This window comes from Bos taurus, chromosome 1 (assembly GCF_002263795.3).
Source record: "Bos taurus isolate L1 Dominette 01449 registration number 42190680 breed Hereford chromosome 1, ARS-UCD2.0, whole genome shotgun sequence".
Classification (NCBI taxonomy): domain Eukaryota; kingdom Metazoa; phylum Chordata; class Mammalia; order Artiodactyla; family Bovidae; genus Bos; species Bos taurus.
The window spans coordinates 57,865,766-57,883,997 of NC_037328.1; the positions used below are offsets into that span (position 1 = coordinate 57,865,766).

At 41.6% G+C, this 18,232-nt stretch overlaps 1 protein-coding gene across 2 annotated transcripts in view; it reads left to right on the forward strand.

Moving 5' to 3' along the window:
- The window catches only part of GTPBP8 (GTP binding protein 8 (putative)), a 276,317-nt gene that overhangs the window by 157,781 nt on the left and 100,304 nt on the right, over positions 1-18,232 (forward strand). The window lies entirely within an intron of this gene.

The following is an 18,232-nucleotide window of genomic DNA, read 5'->3' on the forward strand; positions in this document are numbered from 1 at the left end:
GGCTTCTCTGTCCATCACCAACTCCTGAAGCCTACACAAACTCATGTCCATGGCATCAGTGATGCCATCCAACCATCTCATCCTCTGTTGTCCTCTACTCCTGCCTTCAATGTTTCCCAACATCAGGGTCTTTTCAAATAAATAGGTTCTTCACATCAGGTAGCCAAAGTATTGGAGTTTCAGCTTCAGCATCAATCCTTCCAATGAATATTCAGGACTGATTTCCTTTAGGACAGACTGGATCTCCTTGCAGTCTGAGGGAATCTCAAGAGTCTTCTCCAACACCACAGTTCCAAAGCATCAATTCTTCAGCGCTCAGCTTTCTTTATAGTCCAACTCTCACATCCATACATGACTACTGGAAAAACCATAGACTTGAGTAGATAGACCTTTGTGGACAAAGTAATGTCTTTGCTTTTTAATATACTGTCTAGGTTGGTCATAGCTTTTTTCCAAGGAGCAAGTGTCTTTTAATTTCATGGCTGTAGTCACCATCTGCAGTGATTTTGGAGCCCAAATAAAATAAAGTCTGTCACCATTTCCATTGTTTCCCCATCTATTTGTCATGAAGTGATGGGACCCAATGCCATGATCTTAGTTTTCTGAATGTTGAGTTTTAAGCCAACTTTTTCGCTCTCCTCTTCCACTTTCATCAAGAGTCTCTTTAGTTCTTCACTTTCCACTGATAGGATGGTGTCATCTGCATATCTGAGGTTATTGATATTTCTCCCAGCAGTCTTGATTCCAGCTTGTGCTTTATCCAGCCCTGCATTTCGCATGATGTACTCTGCAAATAAGCAGGGTGACAATATACAGCCTTGACGTACTCCTTTCCCAATTTGGAACCATAATATTGTTGTTCCATAATATTGTTTGCCAACACTCAAATTAGGATGTCAGGGCTTGTTTATAAACCACAAACACCTTACTATAGCTCCGCCTAGTCTTCCTTATCTAGGTCTTCTTGGTTTCAAGCTTTGGTCTGTTCATTCTTCCTCTGGGAGAAAGAAAGGAGAAGGAAAAAAAGGATGCTAACTGTGCTAAATATCTTCAGTTATCCATTCTGATGTGAGTCTCCTAGCTCCATAATTTCTCTCTTCCACATCCAGTATGATGACTCCACAACTTCTCTGTCAGGAAGTTATAGAACCCATTCACACTGGCTAACTCCTGAACCCCCAGAAACCTAGCAAAGAGTACTGAATAGTACAGAAACCTAAGAAGGAGCACAGAATAAGTGCTATGAGCTATTGGAGGGGAAATTATGGTGAGCTACTTAGTCAAGGAAAGCACAGAGGAAGAGGAAATGAATTTGAGTCTTGAGGAATGAGAAGAACTTAGTCATACAAAGAGAAGTGAGAGAATTTCAGGTTGGAGAGACTACACAGGGAGAAGAGAGTATAAAAGAGTATGTTAGGAGCCAATGTGTGGAAGAGTCAGACTGGAAGGATCTACTGAGGGAACTCAATGCTTGGTGCAACACTTCTCACAACCTTCAGCTTCCATGTGCCATTCCAACCCCAACCATGAGTGTTTGGGAGTCCCTAGACAAGAGTGAACATGCTATGGTAGATTAGGGGATGGTAGGCCCTACCTGTGGTAGGCCAGTAGATTAGGGAATGCATAGAAAAGGTTTATCTGCAAAGAATCTGACAAAGCCTCCATGAAATTTTCAAATCAAATGGAAAAAAGTTGACTGGCTAGAAGTATGGTTAAGTAAATTTATAGCTCATTCAATCACTGAACCAAAATTATACTCCTCTCTTGCCCCAAATCTGCCACTGGTCACATTTTCCTTGTTTCTATCATTGGCAATTCACCCAGTAGAAGTGGTAATGTGTCCATAAAAAAAAGTCACCTCACACCCAGATCAGTGTACCTCTGGAGTTTCTCATTGATTGAGTTGTCACAGTAGAGGTACTAAATGGCCTTAAAGACAGTCAACTTTCCTAAGATCTACATGTAGGTCATAAAACACCATGGTTCTATATGTTTTATATAATGTGTGGGACTCATATTTTCCAGTTCTAGAGTATTGAGAACCTTTTATTTAAATTGATATCTGGGTATGCTATACTGTTTAAATAAATTAGTATTTCCATTTAGACCAACTTGTATGGTAAGAATTAGAGGTTCAAGGGTGAATGCCCCACATAATGCACTTGCCATTGTAAAATAGGAGTTTATATAATGTTTTCCTACTAACATTCACTGACTTGCATAATCATAGTGATTAGCCTACATTTAGCATTTTGTGTAAAACATATAAATGAGAAGACAATAATAGAAAGTTTAGAGAAGTGAGGACTGGTCATAGGACGGAAGGAACGGTGGGATATGTTTTATAGTTCATCAAGACACAAATAGAGATGGCTCATTAAAAAAAAAAAAAAAAAGACAGTGGGTCTATAGAGAAATAAGTAAAAATCTAAAAGATTATGTAAGCTAAAGCATGACCTGGAAATATGGAACAAAATAGATCAAAAAGTACCAAACCAGTGGAGCCCAGCACACAGAATTATAGACTGCCTAGGTAACTTCTCTAGCATTACATTGAAAGGTTGAGAATCATGTTCCTAGTGAGTCTTGAAGAATAAAGACTCAGTAGCAGTCTGACCTGGACGTCAAAGTAGGGAGACTTAAGTGTTCTCAGAAGCCCTTCTCTGTCCAGTGTCTTGGGATTACTGGTTGAGTTAATGGGATAGAAGTTTTCCAAACAGAGTGTGTAAACTGTGGATGATAAAGGACACCATTTCTAGAAGACAGAGGCTTCCATGAGCAAGGTGAGGCTGCCACAGAGCTGTAATCTGCCAGCCTGAGGAGGTTGTCTGTGACAGAACCTATCTGACAATTTGATCAGGAATTTCTTCCCAAATGGGACAATATCCCTGCCTTTTATTTCAAGGTCTGCCTTTTTTCCCCCTGAAATCCTTAAAGCAATAATAATGATTCTTTCCTAAAGGAAAGTTGCCATTCTTGCTAGCCTGGTCTTTGAACTGGCTTTCTTTCTAATCCTTCTGGCACAGAAGACTTGTTACTGAGTTAATGAAGTGAATCAACTAGACAAGCACAAGGGAAGACCACTTTGAAATAGCAAGGGAACTAGAGGTTTGTTTTTGTGAGATACTGACAGTGTACAGGACTCACTGTAACGTATAGCATGGTGCCATAGGAGAGCAAGGCAGCCACTTGTTTCAGACTGAGGGGCAGGAGTCGAGTGTACCCCAAAAGAGGGAAAGACACAGTTGAAAGGAGTGAGTCTCCACTGGCCCCCTCTTATTGCTCTGCCTGAGTTCAGAGGCCTATGGAGTTTTCTCAATTTATTATATACCTGTGGACTGAGGGATAGTCAGGAGAAAGCAGTCCATTAGTCAACCACAGGTCCAAATACTCTCAACACTTTCACACACTCACCAACCCCAATGGACAATGACGTCTAAAGGCAGCACTTTTAGGTGGAAAAAAAGGTCTAATTAAAGTAACTTTTGAAAAATCCCTCAAATTTCCTGTTATACCATCTTTCAACAAGTTGTTACAACATCTTTATACCACTTTCCATTGTTATACCATCCTTCAACAAGTGCAGCATAATTTTGTGGGTGTTTTCCTTCAGCTGGGTAAGAGTTAAAGTAGTAGACTTTTGTTTAAAGGATCATGTTTTGTAAAATAAATTCTTTAAACCCAATCAGATCATGTTATGAGATACATCTAGGAACCAAGATCAAAAAGGACCAAGACAAGGGTGGATTCACATCTCTAATTTCAGGTACTCACTGAGTTGAAAGATAGTCAAATCATCCTCGCTATTTAAATGAACCTCTTTCCTTTCCTTCTTTCTTTTTTTTTTCTGTCTTTTCTTTTCCTAACACATATTGTTAAACTGATGTCAGTTAAAAACACATGACACTCAACTCCGTGGTTCATGGGTATATCCTCTCCCAAGAACCTAAGTAAGAGCCAGAAATAAAACTAGGGTCCGATACTTGACGCTTTGGTTTCAGGACCAGTTGGCCTCTGGAAAGTGCCTTATTGTTCACTGCCATCTTTCTAAATGTGTGCCCCAGACTCTGCCCTTTACTTACCATACTTTTCCCATTGATGATTCCTCTTCCTATCTTTGTGTTCTTTACACAATTCTTGGATGATACCTTTGGTCCAGAAGATTTTAATTAAGAAGAAAATACAGATTTATGGGAAAGAGACCTGGAAAATCTCAAACAGACACATCTTTATTGCAAGCCTCTGGATCTGTGAGAAAGAACAGGGCCCAGAAGGATCAGCTCTGGATTTGCTCCAACTTGAGTCTTTCAGTTACTCCCTTCTCTGTAAGCTCCCCACTTGCGCCAACATTTTAATCTTTCAATCTCGCTCCCTCCTCCATCGTCCCCTGTTTATTCACCTTTTCCATTCCCTTGTCTCATTCTTTCTGATTGCTCCGCTCTCTCACACTCACATCCCCTTGCAGATCATCTTTCTGTTGGAGCCTGTACTGATGGCCTCTTTCCAAGAGCAGCAGGTTTGAATCAGCTCCAGCTTAAAATGAAGGCAGGAGGTGGGGGAAGTGAGGCCAGGAGGGGATATCGGCTCTCTTGTGTCCATTGTTCTGAGTGTGCAGCCTTCATCCAGGCCTCCTGGCACCCTCCTCTCTCTCTCTCTCTCCCCCTTTCTGCCCAGACATCCCCCACACCACACACAAGAGAAGGTGCAACAGGTATGCACAAGAGAAGGCTTCATGATCCCTTGCCGGCAAAACCAGAGACCCTCCATCCCCACCCCCAATCAGGCAGCTGGTTTCCATTAGATGTTCCAAGCCCTATAAATATTCTCCTTTCTCACTTATCTCTTATTATTTTTCCCTTCTCTTTCTCACATTCCCCTCCCTGCCTCTGGATTCCCTCCTGGGAGGAGGCTGAAATTAAGAAGGGAAAGCATGCCAAATTTTGCATTAACCATCTTGTCATGCCCCAGGCCCCTGGCAGAGCAGAACCCAGAAATAATGGCTTCTTGTTTGTCCAGTTTGCTGCTCCACACACGAAAGTTTGAAATCCACCCAGGAGAGCAGAAAAGTTGAGCTCAACCTGAGGTCAAGGGTCACCCCATGTCTGTGCTCTCACCTATTGCTGGCTGAGCCTCTCGAGTCCTCTGTCTCGGGCTTTGCATTGAATGGAGTATGGTGTTTGGGGCACAGCTCTGGAGGGGGATATTCTGGGTTCAGATCCCAGGCTCTTAGTACACAGGCAACCTGACCTCAGGCAAGTTACCTAACCTCCCTCATTTGTAAAATTGTGCTGATAACACCTACCTCAAAGAACTGCTAGGAAGATGAAAATGAAGTAACTAATGGGAAAACATTTAGCTCAGGTCTGCACTTAGCACACACCAGTTCTCTTCTTGCCCCTTCCAATAGGATTGACTGTGGAAAAACCCACCCTCCTTTTCTACCTACTCCTACACCTTCCAAGTAATTAACTGAGCAATTAAAGAAGAATTAACTTCTAAATACCCAAGATCTGAGTTGGGGAGTGTAAAATGTTTGATAAATGTTTTCTCTCCAAGATAAAGACAGAGAAAGGGTAATTGTAAAAGGCTTCAACTAGAACAATGATTATATTCTTTGCAGCCAAAGGTGGAGAAGCTCTATACAGTCAGCAAAAAAAAAGACAGGGAGCTGACTGTGGCTCAGATCAGTTCAGTTCAGTTCAGTCGCTCAGTCATGTCCAACTCTTTGTGACCCCATGAATCGCAGCACGCCAGGCCTCCCTGTCCATCACCAACTCCTGGAGTTCACTCAGACTCACGTCCATCAAGTCAGTGATGCCATCCAGCCATCTCATCCTCTGTCGTCCCCTTCTCCTCCTGCCCCCAATGCCTCCCAGCATCAGAGTCTTTTCCAGTGAGTCAACTCTTCACATGAGGTGGCCAAAGTGGCTCAGATCATGAACTCCTTATTGCAGAAATTGAAGAAAGTAGGGAAAACCACTAGGCCATTCAGGTATGAACTAAATCAAATTCCTTACAATTATACAGTGAAAGTGACAAATAGATTCAAGGGATTAGATTTGATAGAGTGCCTCAAGAACTATGGATGGAGGTTCATGACATTGTACATGAGGCAGTAAACAAAACCATCTCCAAGAAAAAGAAATACAAAAGGGCAAAATGATTGTCTGAGGAGACTTTACAAATAGCTGAGTAAAAAAGAGAAGTGAAAGGCAAAGGAGAAAAGGAAAGATATACCCATCTGAATGCAGAGTTCCAAAGAATAGCAAGGAGAGATAAGAAAGCCTTCCTCAGTGATCAGTGCAAAAGAATAGAGGAAAGCAATAGAATAGGAAAGACAAGAAATCTCTTCAAGAAAATTCAAAATACCAAGGGAACATTTCATGCAAAGATGGGCACAATAAAGGACAGAAATGGTATGGACCTAACAGAAGCAGAAGATAGTAGGAAGAGGTGGCGGGAATACACAGAAGAACTAAACAAAAAAGATCTTAATGACCTGGATAACCATGATAGTGTTATCTCACCTAGATGGTGTTATACTCACCTAGAGCCTGACATCCTGCACTGTGAAGTCAAATGGGCCTTAGGAAGCATCACGATCAAAACTCGTGGGAGTGATGGAATTGCAGCTGAGCTATTTCAAATTCTAAAAGATGTTGCTATTAAAGTGCTGCATTCAATATGTCAGAAAATTTGGAAAACTCAGCAGCGGCCACAGGACTGGAAAAGGTCAGTTTTCATTCCAATACCAAAGAAGGAAAATGCCAAAGAATGTTCAAACTGCTCCACAATTGCACTCATTTCACACACTAGCAAAGTAATGCGCAAAATCCTCCAACCTAGGCTTCAACAGTTTGTGAACTGAGAGCATCAAGATATACAAGCTGGATTTAGAAAAGGCAGAGGAAGCAGAGATCAAATTGCCAGCATCAGTTGGATCATATAAAAACCAAGAGAATTCCATAAAAACACCTATTTCTGCTTCATTGACTAGGTGAAAGCCTTTGACTGTGTGGATCAGAAAAAACTGTGGAAATTTTTAAAGAGATGGGAATACCAGACGACCTTTCCTGTCTCCTGAGAAACCTGTGTGCAGGTTTAAGAAGCAACAGTTCAAACTGGACATGGAAAAACAGACTGGTTCCAAATTGGGAAAGCAGTACAACAAGGCTATATATTGTTACTGTTTATTTAACTTATATGCAGAGTACATCATGAGAATGCTGTGCTAGATGAATCAGAAGCTGGAATCAAGATTGCCAGGAGAAATATCAATAACCTCAGATAGGCAGATGACTCCACCTTTATGGCAGAAAGCGAAGAGGAACGAAAGAACCTCTTGATGAAGGTGGAAGAGGAGAGTGAAAAAGTTGGCTTAAAACTCAACATTCAAAAAACTAAAATCAACGCATCCTGTTCCATCACTTCATGGCAAATAGATGGGAAAACAAGAGAAAGTGAAGACTTTATTTTCTTGGGCTCCAAAATCACTGCAGACGGTGACTGCAGCCATGAAATTAAAAGACTTTTGTTCCTTGGAAGAAAAGCTTTGATAAATCTAGACAGTGTATTAAAAAGCAGAGACATTATTTTGCTGACAAAGGTCATATAGTCGAAACTATGGTTTTTCCAGTAGTCATGTATGGATGTGAGCACACAGAATTGATGCTTTCAGACTGTGGTGTTGGAGAAGACTCTTGAGAGTCCCTTAGACTACAATGAGATCAAACCATTCAATCCTAAAGGAAATGAACCCTGAATATCCATCGGAAAGACTGATGCTAAAGCTGAAACTCCAATACTTTGGCCACCTGACTCATCGGAAAAGACCCTGATGCTGGGAAAGATTAAAGGCAGGAGGAGAAGGGGACGAGATGGTTGAATGGCATCACTGACTAAATGGATGTGAGTTTGAGCAAGCTCCGGGAGATGGTGAAGGACAGGAAAGCCTAGCGTGCTTCAGTCCATGGGGTCACAAAGAGTCGGACAGGACAGATTGACTGAACAACAACAGAGCACTATTTTCAGTTGTCAGTACTTCTTATAACCTAGGCAGCAAGAAGCAATGTCAAGTCAGTGACCTCAGAGCAAAAGTTCCTCCATGGGTGGGTGGGAGGAAGTAGGGGAATCTGAACACCTAATTCTAAGCCATGAGGTTAAGAATGCAGCCTTCAGGATCAAACTGTTTCTGATCCTGGATTCAAACTCTCAACACAAATCAATCTAGGAGGGAACTAGGTAAGATTGTTTGTTTGTTTTGGCTAATGTCTTTGTTCTATAAGTCAACCTTCTCATACACTGGAGTCAGCTAGACCTGATTCTATCATGTCCTCTACTGTGTGACCTTGGGCAAACTGCTTAACTTCTCTAAACCTTCATTCCTTACTCTATAAGATGGGACTTACTATCTTACAGAAGTATCACATCTTTCTTAACAGACTTTAGCCATGGCCACTCACTTTCATGAGTATTACTCTGTCACTTTGCTATACTTTAATTCCACTTCCTCCATTCTATCCTTAGTGCAGTCAGAAAAACAGCTGGTCACCATCATTCCTATATATAACTACCTTCTAGAGACCTGGAAACAGTTAATAAATCATTCTTCAGCCTCTGATCTTCAGGCTAAATAATGCCAGTTTCATTCATCTTCCTCCTGAAGTCCTATCTGAAAATCTTGAATAATTGTATTTTTGCCTGATGGTCTATCTCCAAATTATTAACAACTCTGTTTTTTAGTGCCCAAACATGAATGTATAATTTTTAATAAGGGCCCACCCTACAAAAACATTGACCATAGTGAACATAAATTTAATTAAGTTAATTCATGCTTAGCTTGGGTGCCCACCAGTATCCTATATATAGAGTAATATGTATTTGTTGTTGTTTTGTTGCTAAGATGTGTCTGCCTCTTTGTGACCACATGGACCGTAACGGCCAGGCTTCTCTGTCCATGGGATTTCCCCAGGCAAAAATACTGGAGTGGGTTGCCGTTTCCTTCTCCAGGGCATTTTCCCGACCCAGGGATCAGACCCAGGTCTCTGGCATTGCAGGTGGATCCCTCACCACTGAGCTCCCAAGGAAGCCCATATATATGTATTCCTTGGTGTCTCTGCAGTAAAGAATCCACCTGCCAATGCCAGAGACACAGATTTGATCCCTGGGTTTGGCAGATTCCCTGGAGAAGGAAATGACATCCCACCCCAGTATTCCTGTCTAAGAAATCCCATGGACAGAGGAGCCTGAAGGGCTACAATCCATAGGGTTGCAAAGAGTTGGCCATGACTTAGCAACTGAACAACAGCAACCAGGAAAGCCCATATATATGTATATATATACACACATATATGTAATATTTTTGTATATAAATGTTAAACAAGTCAAATATAAAATAAAGGTCAGTGTTTATTCCTTTCAGAAGGCAACCCCACAATCTATTTACTAAACTTTGACCCATTTGCTGGAGGAGGAAAAGGAGAAAGAACTGTCGAAAGGGACTGTGAAGGAAGCCATTAAAGTGAGAAGAAAGACTCTTAAGAGACGCTTTCTGCCCTCTGATCCTCTTGTGTTCGAGCCTGTTCTCCCATGGTGACAGTGCAGCTCATATAAGTCCGTGCTCCCCTAGGCCCCTGCCAAGCAGGACTGGGGTAGGACAGGAAATCGCCACTCACAAAATAAATGACCTGTCCTGGAGTCTTTTGTTAATGAGTCTAGGGCATAATAAATCAAGGTGATCCAGTCTCAAGAAACACGAGCCTGTGTAAAAAAAAAAAAAACAAACCCCAAACCCCCAAGCCCCAGAGGTGAAGAGGAGAAGGGAGAGGGGACTGCAGGGAGTCCTTATAAATCACACCCAGATGAAACTAGTGCAGATGTTTTCCAGTTTCAGACACACTCAAGAGGCAGAGGACAGACGCATGTGGATTGAATGGAAGGGGCTATCCATTTGGGAGGGGAGACAGGAGCCAGCAGGCCCCAGGAACACAGCCCCTCCTCTTGCTCGGCCTCCCCAGGGCTGTTAGTGGCACAGGTCCACAAGCACCTTCTTAGTGTCTTCCAGTTGTCACCATCCACTTGGCTTTTTTATCTCGTCCCAAATCTCCCTCTAATCATCATGGCCAGACTGTCTAGAGTCAGTGGCCTACCTAAAGCCCCTTGGCTTTAAGAGCTTCTTGTGTCATATGAAGTTTTCAGCTTCCTAAAATGGGAAGCTCTGGTAAGACAGGGGTGGTCAGGTAAACTGTGGGAGAGCCTTAGCTTACCAAGGAAATTGCCAGTTCTCTAAAGGTGAAATTTAACAATGGGATAGAAAGAATGCCAGTCTTCCCAGTTGGTACAGTGATAAAAGAATCTGCCTGCTAATGCTGGAGATGCGGGAGAATGGGTTCAATCCCTGGGTCAGGAAGATCCCCTGGAGTAGGAATTTGCAACCCACTCCAGTATTCTTTCCTGGAAAATTCCATGGACAGAGGAGACTGGCAGGATACAGTCCATGGGGTCACAAAGAGTCTGACACGTCTGAGCAGCTGAGCACAAGAAAGAATGTCACATTGGAAATAAATATTCCAGTCTGTGGTGGAAAACCTGGAGCCTATAGATTTCATCTTGGGTGAGCAGTAATGTGACACTGTTATATGCAGAGGGCTTTCGTCATAGCTCAGTTGGTAAAGAATCTGCCTGCAATGCAGGAGATCCAGGTTCGATTCCTGGGTGGGGAAGATCCCCTGGAGAAGGAAATGGCAACCCACTCCAGTGTTCTTGCATGAAGAATCTCATGGACAGAGGAGCCTGGCAGGCTTTGTAGTCCATGGGGTTGCAAAGAGTCGGATATGACTTAGCAACCAAACCACCACCACCAACATGGATAAGGGTCCCAACTTCACATTCTGAGACCCATATTGATCCTATTTGACAGATGCAGAAACTGAGGCCAAAAGAGACTAAGTAATCACTACAAAAGGCATTTGTAATGCACTTTGCAGCTTGTAAAGAGCACATGGCCAGTTAAACAGGTTGTTCTTCCCTTGGCTACAGATGAGGACACCTGGGATGAAGGGGTAGAAAAAAACCTGTCCAGGTTACGCAGCTAATGTGTGGAGGTACTCCTATCCACACCCAGGCCCTCAAATCTGTCTGTTGTCCTTTCTATTCAGCACAGCTATTTGAAGATCCTATGATGAACACTGTGCTATTAGGGAAAGGATAATGAAACAGGGAGACTAAAACTTTGGCCAAAGTTCATGACTAGTTAGTGTTTAGAGGTAGATGGAAAGTAGATGAAAGGATAAGAGGAAACCAGCCAAAGATTTTTCTTTCTCCTTGTTATATAAAACCTGTCATCACGTCATTTCCCTTCCTATTAATAAACATGGCCTCCTCTGGTCACTCTCTCCTGCTGCTGGTTAGTCGCTTCGGTTGTGTCTGACTCTTTGCGACCCCATGGACTGAAGCCCACCAGGCTCCTCTGTCCATGTAATTCTCCAGGCAAGAATACAGGAGTGGGTTGCTGTGCCCTCCTCAGAGACTCTTCTTAACCCAGGGATCTAATCCGTCTTCTGCATTGCAGGCAGATTACCACTGAGCCACCAGGGAAGCCCCACTCTCTTCTACTCACTGTCATTTCAAAAGAAATGGCATCACACCAACTACTTCTTTTTAAAATTATTGCCCGTGATGAATTCAGTCCCAATGACCATCATTACCACCACTAGTTTGTATAGTACTTTATATTAAAAAATTTTGTTTCAAATTTGTTACTGCCTCTGAACCTCTTAGTCGGGTTTGCCATTTACCCTTGGATAAACAGAGATCAGAGTGACTTGCCCAGGATCACACCACACATTAGAATGGAAATCTGCCCCCTCCCCCCTTCTAGTCTGTGCTGCTTCCAAAACAAACACAAGAAGCCAGATGCCTTTTTCTATCTCAGTTTTTTTTTTTTTTTTTTTACTCATATTGCCCCAGTTCTGCAGTGAGAGATGTCAGTGTATCCCCCAGGGTTCTCCATAGACCTTCTATACCAGCTCTGCTTCCTCTAAAAATAAGATAATGAGCCTTATGCTCTAATCCAAATAAGAATCCAAGGGTTGACTCAACCAGACACAGTTGTCAACCATAACAGAAAGATGCCACAGCAGGCCGCCTAAATGAACCAAAATAAACCCATAGCCTTAAACCGGTCCAGGACCCAGATCTGCAGGACAGCAGGCACACCCATTAAAATTAAGACTATTCCAAGTATTTTAGTAGAATAGCAGCCTTCTACCAAGGAAGAACACTGCTTAGGTTTCCTTTTCTTGTTTTTTGTTGGTTTTTGGTTTTGTTGTTTTGGTTTGGTTTTTGGTTCTGCTCGATGAGTTCAAATCTTTCATACTCAGATGTTGACTCTCAGCTGGGTATCCAGAGCCAAGAACCCCAGGATGTGGGCATTTTGGTGAATTCCGGAATATCAATTATCTGTTATAAAAGTCAGTCTGTCATTCAGCATATTATCTTGGTTTCCTACTATGTACCAGGGACTGTGTTAGGTGGTGAAGAAGATTGAGACTTATCCTGGCCACTGAATATCTGGGAGATCTTAGGCAAGATCCTCCCCTCTATGGATGGCAATTCCTGCCTCTGTAAAGTATAAAAGTGGATTGTTCTGTCTCTAGGTCCTTTCTACTTTGCTGTTCTATAGCTCATGGGAATCTGTGCTAGTGTAGTAGGCCTGGGAGCAGCACCTAAGGAGAAGAATAATGTCCTTTTGATTTACTTATGAAAAGAACTAGAAAAAGAGGTAGAAATGAAGACTATATTTTGCAAGGAAATTACGCTTTGTCGTATAAGGTGGGGCTGGAGGGGTAGGGCAGGGAAGAATGGCTACTGAGTTTTAAAAATCTGTTGTATATATCAAGAGAAAATTCTAAAATACAAATATGTGTATCGCTTTATGCTCCTTTCTGATACATGTTTTATTTAGCTATAACCAGTTCTTACATGATATTTTTCATTCTTTGTTTTATCTGTTATTTTGTGTACACATTCTATATATCACAGAGTGTATGATTTTCTTATTGTTTTTAGTAAATAAGAGCACTCTATCCTATGGAATCTTAGATATCTTACTTATTCACAAATGGTGGGACATTTGGAATATGTTGGTGTTTTCCTTTTATTAATAGCATTGGTATAACTTTTCCCCTAATTTATTTCCTTTGGACATTCTTGAAAAAAATTTAATTTCTAAATCAGTGATGTGATCTATTTCCAAAGACCAACTCATTTATAATGGTATCAGCAGTTTCTGTGCATTTTGGTTGTCTATATCCCTATCCACATTGCATATAATAATTAAAATTTCTTTTTGATAATTTAAATTGCACATTTCTACAATTATAACTTCTATGAAATTGTTTATATTTTAATTTCTTTCACTGTTACTGAGGTTGATCTGTTTTCTATGTGTTGAATAATCTTCCATATCTCCTCCTATGTGAATAATGTATTTATGTTTTTTGACATCATGTATAATGATTTTTGAAAAACATGTTAAAGTTTTTGTGGGCCAGATCCTTACGCATTATTGATGTTGGGGAAACATTCATCAGGAAGAAAGTAGAGATTTTTGTCTATTTTGTTCGCTGAAGTATCCCAAGCACCTAAAATAATGTACACAGCAGGTGAGTGTATTGAATAAGGGAATAAATATTTATGAGATACCCAGTATGTATTGGGACAAATATGAGCATTTAGTTTTGGCATGGAGAATGAGAATGACCTTTGGCAAGGTCAAAGAGAGTGGAAGAAGCAGTGTTTCTCACTTCAGAATTTTAAAAATTTACTCAAGGTGAAGCGGCAAGGTAAGAAGCCACCGAGGAGTCCCTCTAGTAACTGCCTTGATATCGCCAAAGCACAGCAAAAACATTTGTGTGTTTTGTCTGCTCCCCTCATTTGTGTGTGCACTAAGACTTTAATAATATCATATTGTGAACCTAATTCAAGCAACAAACATTTTCTCAGCTTGTGCTGTAATAAGCAGACACTGAAGTAGCCGCAGGATACTAGTCCAAAGAACAGAGTCCTGTGTGTGCATGCAACAGAATACTATGTATCAAGAGAAAGGGACAAACTACAGACACAGGCTACAATGTGTACAAAACTCAAAAACTTCTTGGTGAGTGAAGTTGAGATACAAAAAGTTACATAGTATATGATTCCATTTATATGAAATGCCCAGAAAAGGTAAATCTATCAAGATGGAAAGTAGATTACTGGTTACCTGGGGCTAAGGAATGGGGTGACAGCAAGTGGGCATAAGGGATCTCTTTGAGGGTGGTAAAGTTGTTCTAATAGTAGAGAAATAGCTCCAGAAGGAATAAAGAGGCTGAGCCACAGCAGAAATGACGCCCAGTTGTGGATGAGTCTGGTGGTGAAAGTAAAGTCTAATCCTATAAGAACAATATTGCATAGGAACATGGAATGTTAGGTCCATGAATCAAGGCAAATTGGAAGTGGTCAAACAGTAGATAGCAAGAGTGAACATCAACATTTTAGGAATCAGCGAACTAAAATGGACTGAAATGGGTGAATTTAACCCAGATGACCATTATATCTACTACTATGGGCAAGAATCCCTTAGAACAAATGGAGTAGCCCTCATAGTCAACAAAGGAGTCTGAAATTCAGTACTTGGGTGCAATCTCAAAAGTGACAAAATGATCTCAGTTTGTTTCCAAGGTAAACCATTCAGTATCACAATAATCCAAGTCTATGCCCCAACCACTAATGACAAAGAAGCTGAAATTGAATGATTCTGTGAAGACCTACAAGACCTTATAGAACTAACACCCCAAAAAGATGTCCTTTTCATCATAGGGGACTGAAATGCAAAAGTAGGAAGTCAAAAAATACCTGGAGTAACAGGCAAATTTGGCCTTGGAGTACAAAATGAAGTAGGGAAAAGGCTAACAGAGTTTTGCCAAGAGAACACACTGGTCATAGCAAACACCCTCTTCCAACATCACAAGACAAGACTCTACACAGGGACATCACCAGATGGTCAACACCGAAATCAGACTGATCATATTCTTTGCAGCCAAAGATGGAGAAGCTCTATACAGTCAGCAAAAACAAGACCAGGAGCTGACTGTGGCTCAGATCATGAACTCCTTATTGCCAAATTCAAACTTAAACTGAAGAAAGTAAGCCATTCAGGTATGAACTAAATCAAATGCCTTACGATTATACAGTGAAAGTGACAAATAGATTCAAGGAATTAGATCTGATAGACAGAGTGCCTGAAGAACTATGGAAGGAGGTTCATGACATCATATAGGAGGCAGTGATCAAGACCATGCCCAAGAAAAAGAAATACAAAAAGGCAAAATGGTTGTCTGAGGAGGCTTTACAAATAGCCAAAAAAAGAAGAGAAGCGAAAGGCAAAGGAGATAAGGAAAGATGTAAGCATCTAAATGCAGAGTTCCAAAGAATAGCAAGGAGAGATAAGAAAGCCTTCTTCAGTGAACAATGCAAAGAAATAGAAGAAAACAATAGAATGGGAAAGACTAGAGATCTCCTCAAGAAATTAGAGATACCAAGGGAACATTTCATGCAAAGATGGGCACAACAAAGGACAAAAATGGTATAGACCTAACAGAAGCAGAAGATATTAAGAAGAGGGGCAAGAACACACAAAAGAACTATACAAAAAAGATCTTAATGACCCGGATAACCATGGTGGTGTGATCACTCACCTGGAGCCAGACATCTTGGAATCTGAAGTCAAGTGGGTCGTAGGAAGCATTACTAAGAACAAAACTGATGGAGGTGATGGAATTACAGCTGAGCTATTTCAAATCCTAAAAGATGATGCTGTGAAAGTGCTGTGCTCAATATGCCAGCAAATCTGGAAAACTCAGCAGTGGCCACAGGATTGGAAAAGATCAGTTTTCATTCCAATACCAAAGAAGGGCAGTGCCAAAGAATGTTCAAACTACCACACAATTGCACTCATTTCACGTGCTAAGAAGGTCATGCTCAAAATCCTTCAACCTGGGTTTCAACAGTTTGTGAACTGAGAACTTCCCAGATGTACAAGCTGGATTTAGAAAAGGCAGAGGAACCAGAGGTCAAATTGCCAACATCCACAGGATCATAGAAAAAGCAAGGGAATTCCAAAAAAATCTACTTCTGCTTCTTGACTACACTAAAGCCTTTGACTATGTGGATCACAACAAAATGGAAAATTCTTAAATAAATGGGAATACCAGACCACCTTACCTGCCTCCTGAGAAACCTAAATGCAGGTCAAGAAACAACAGTTAGAACCCCTCATGGAACAATTGGCTGGTTCAAATTTGGGAAAGGCGTATGTCAAGGCTGTATTTTGTCACCATGCTTATTTAACTTATATCATGCGAGTACATCATGCAGATAATGTATTGACGTAATGATGTATTCGCAGAGTACATCATGCGAAATCCTAGGCTGGATGAAGCTCAAGCTGGAATTGCCAGGGAAAATGTCAATAACCTCCATTAGGCAGATAACATCACCAAAATGGCAGAAAGCGAAGAGGAACTAAAGAGCCTCTTGTTGAAGGTCAAAGTGGAGAGTGAAAAAGCCCGCTTAAAAGTCAGCATTCAAAAAACTAAGGTCATAGTATCTGGTCCCATCATCTCATGGCAAATAGATGGGGAAACAATGGAAACAGTGACAGGCTTTATTTCTTGGGCTCCAAAATCACTGCAGATGGTGACTTCAGCCTTGAAATTAAAAGATGCTTGCTTCTTGGAAGAAAAGCTATGACAAATCTAGACAGCGTATTAAAAAGCAGAGACATCACTTTGCTGACAAAGATCCGTCTAGTCAAAACTATTGTTTTTCCAGCAGTCATGTACAGATGTGTGAGTTGGACCATAAAGAAGGCTGAGGGCTAAAGAATTGATGCTTTTGAACTGTGTTGCTGCTGCTGCTGCTGCTAAGTCACTTCAGTCATGTCCGGCTCTGTGTGACCCCATAGACGGCGGCCCACCAGGCTCCCCCGTCCCTGGGATTCTCCAGGCAAGAACACTAGAGTGGGTTGCAATCTCCTTCTCCAATGCATGAAAGTGAAAAGAGAAAATGAAGTAGCTCAGTCGTCTCCGACTCTTAGCGACCCCATGGACTGCAGCCCACCGGGCTCCTCCATCCATGGGATTCTCCAGGCAAGAGTACTGGAGTGGGGTGCCATTGCCTTCTCCAACTGTGTCGCTGGAGACTTTTGAGAGTCCCTTGGACAGCAAGGAGATCAAACCAATCAATCCTAAAAGAAATCAACACTGAATATCCATTGGAAGGACTGATGCTGAAGCTGAAGTTTCAATACTTTCACCACCTGATGTGAAGAACTGACTCATCAGAAAAGACCCTGATGCTGAGAAAGATTGAGGGAAGGAGGAGAAGGGGGCAACAGAGGATGAGATGGTTGGATGGCATCATAGACTCAATGGACATGAGTTTGAGCAAGCTTTAGGAGATAGTGAAGGACAGGGAAGCCTGGCGTGCTACAGTCCATGGGGTTGTGAAGAGTCAGACATGACTGAGCAACTGAACAATAGCAATAAGTTGTTCTAATACTTGATTGTGGTGATAACTGCACAACTCTGTAAAATTACTGAGAACCCATTAAATTATAGACAAAGTGAACGGATTTTATGGGTTTTTAACTATACCTCGATAAAGCTGATTAAAAGAGGAGAGCAGCCATCGTGACTTTCACCCTGTCAAAAGAAAGCAAAATGCAGCCCCCAGAGCAGGCAGACAATTAGAATGCTCAGTTATGAGCTGCCATGGAGGTGATCCCAGGGGACTGTGGGAGCACTCAGGCAACTAACCCAGTCCTGGTGCTCAAGGGAAGTTTCCCAGAGAAGTCAATGTCTGGCTGGGAAAAACTATTGCAGGCATAGTAACTAGAAGTGAGAGAGAAGAGATGCCATACCAAGACAGTGATAATAGAATTCATGTCATGGAAGGTAGCACTAAGGCCAATTCCCACCTCGTTCTGAGTTTAGCAGGTTTCAGAGGAAGCTAAACACTGGGTGAAGCTTTATATGTGAATGATGACCGTCATTTACTAAATACCTTGCCATGAGACAAGAACTGTGCATTCTATAACAACAATCCTGCAAGGCAGGATTATGATGAAGAATCAAGCAAAGAGAGGTTCCTTGTTAGGGGTAACTTTTCTAATACAGCAGCAGAGCTGGAA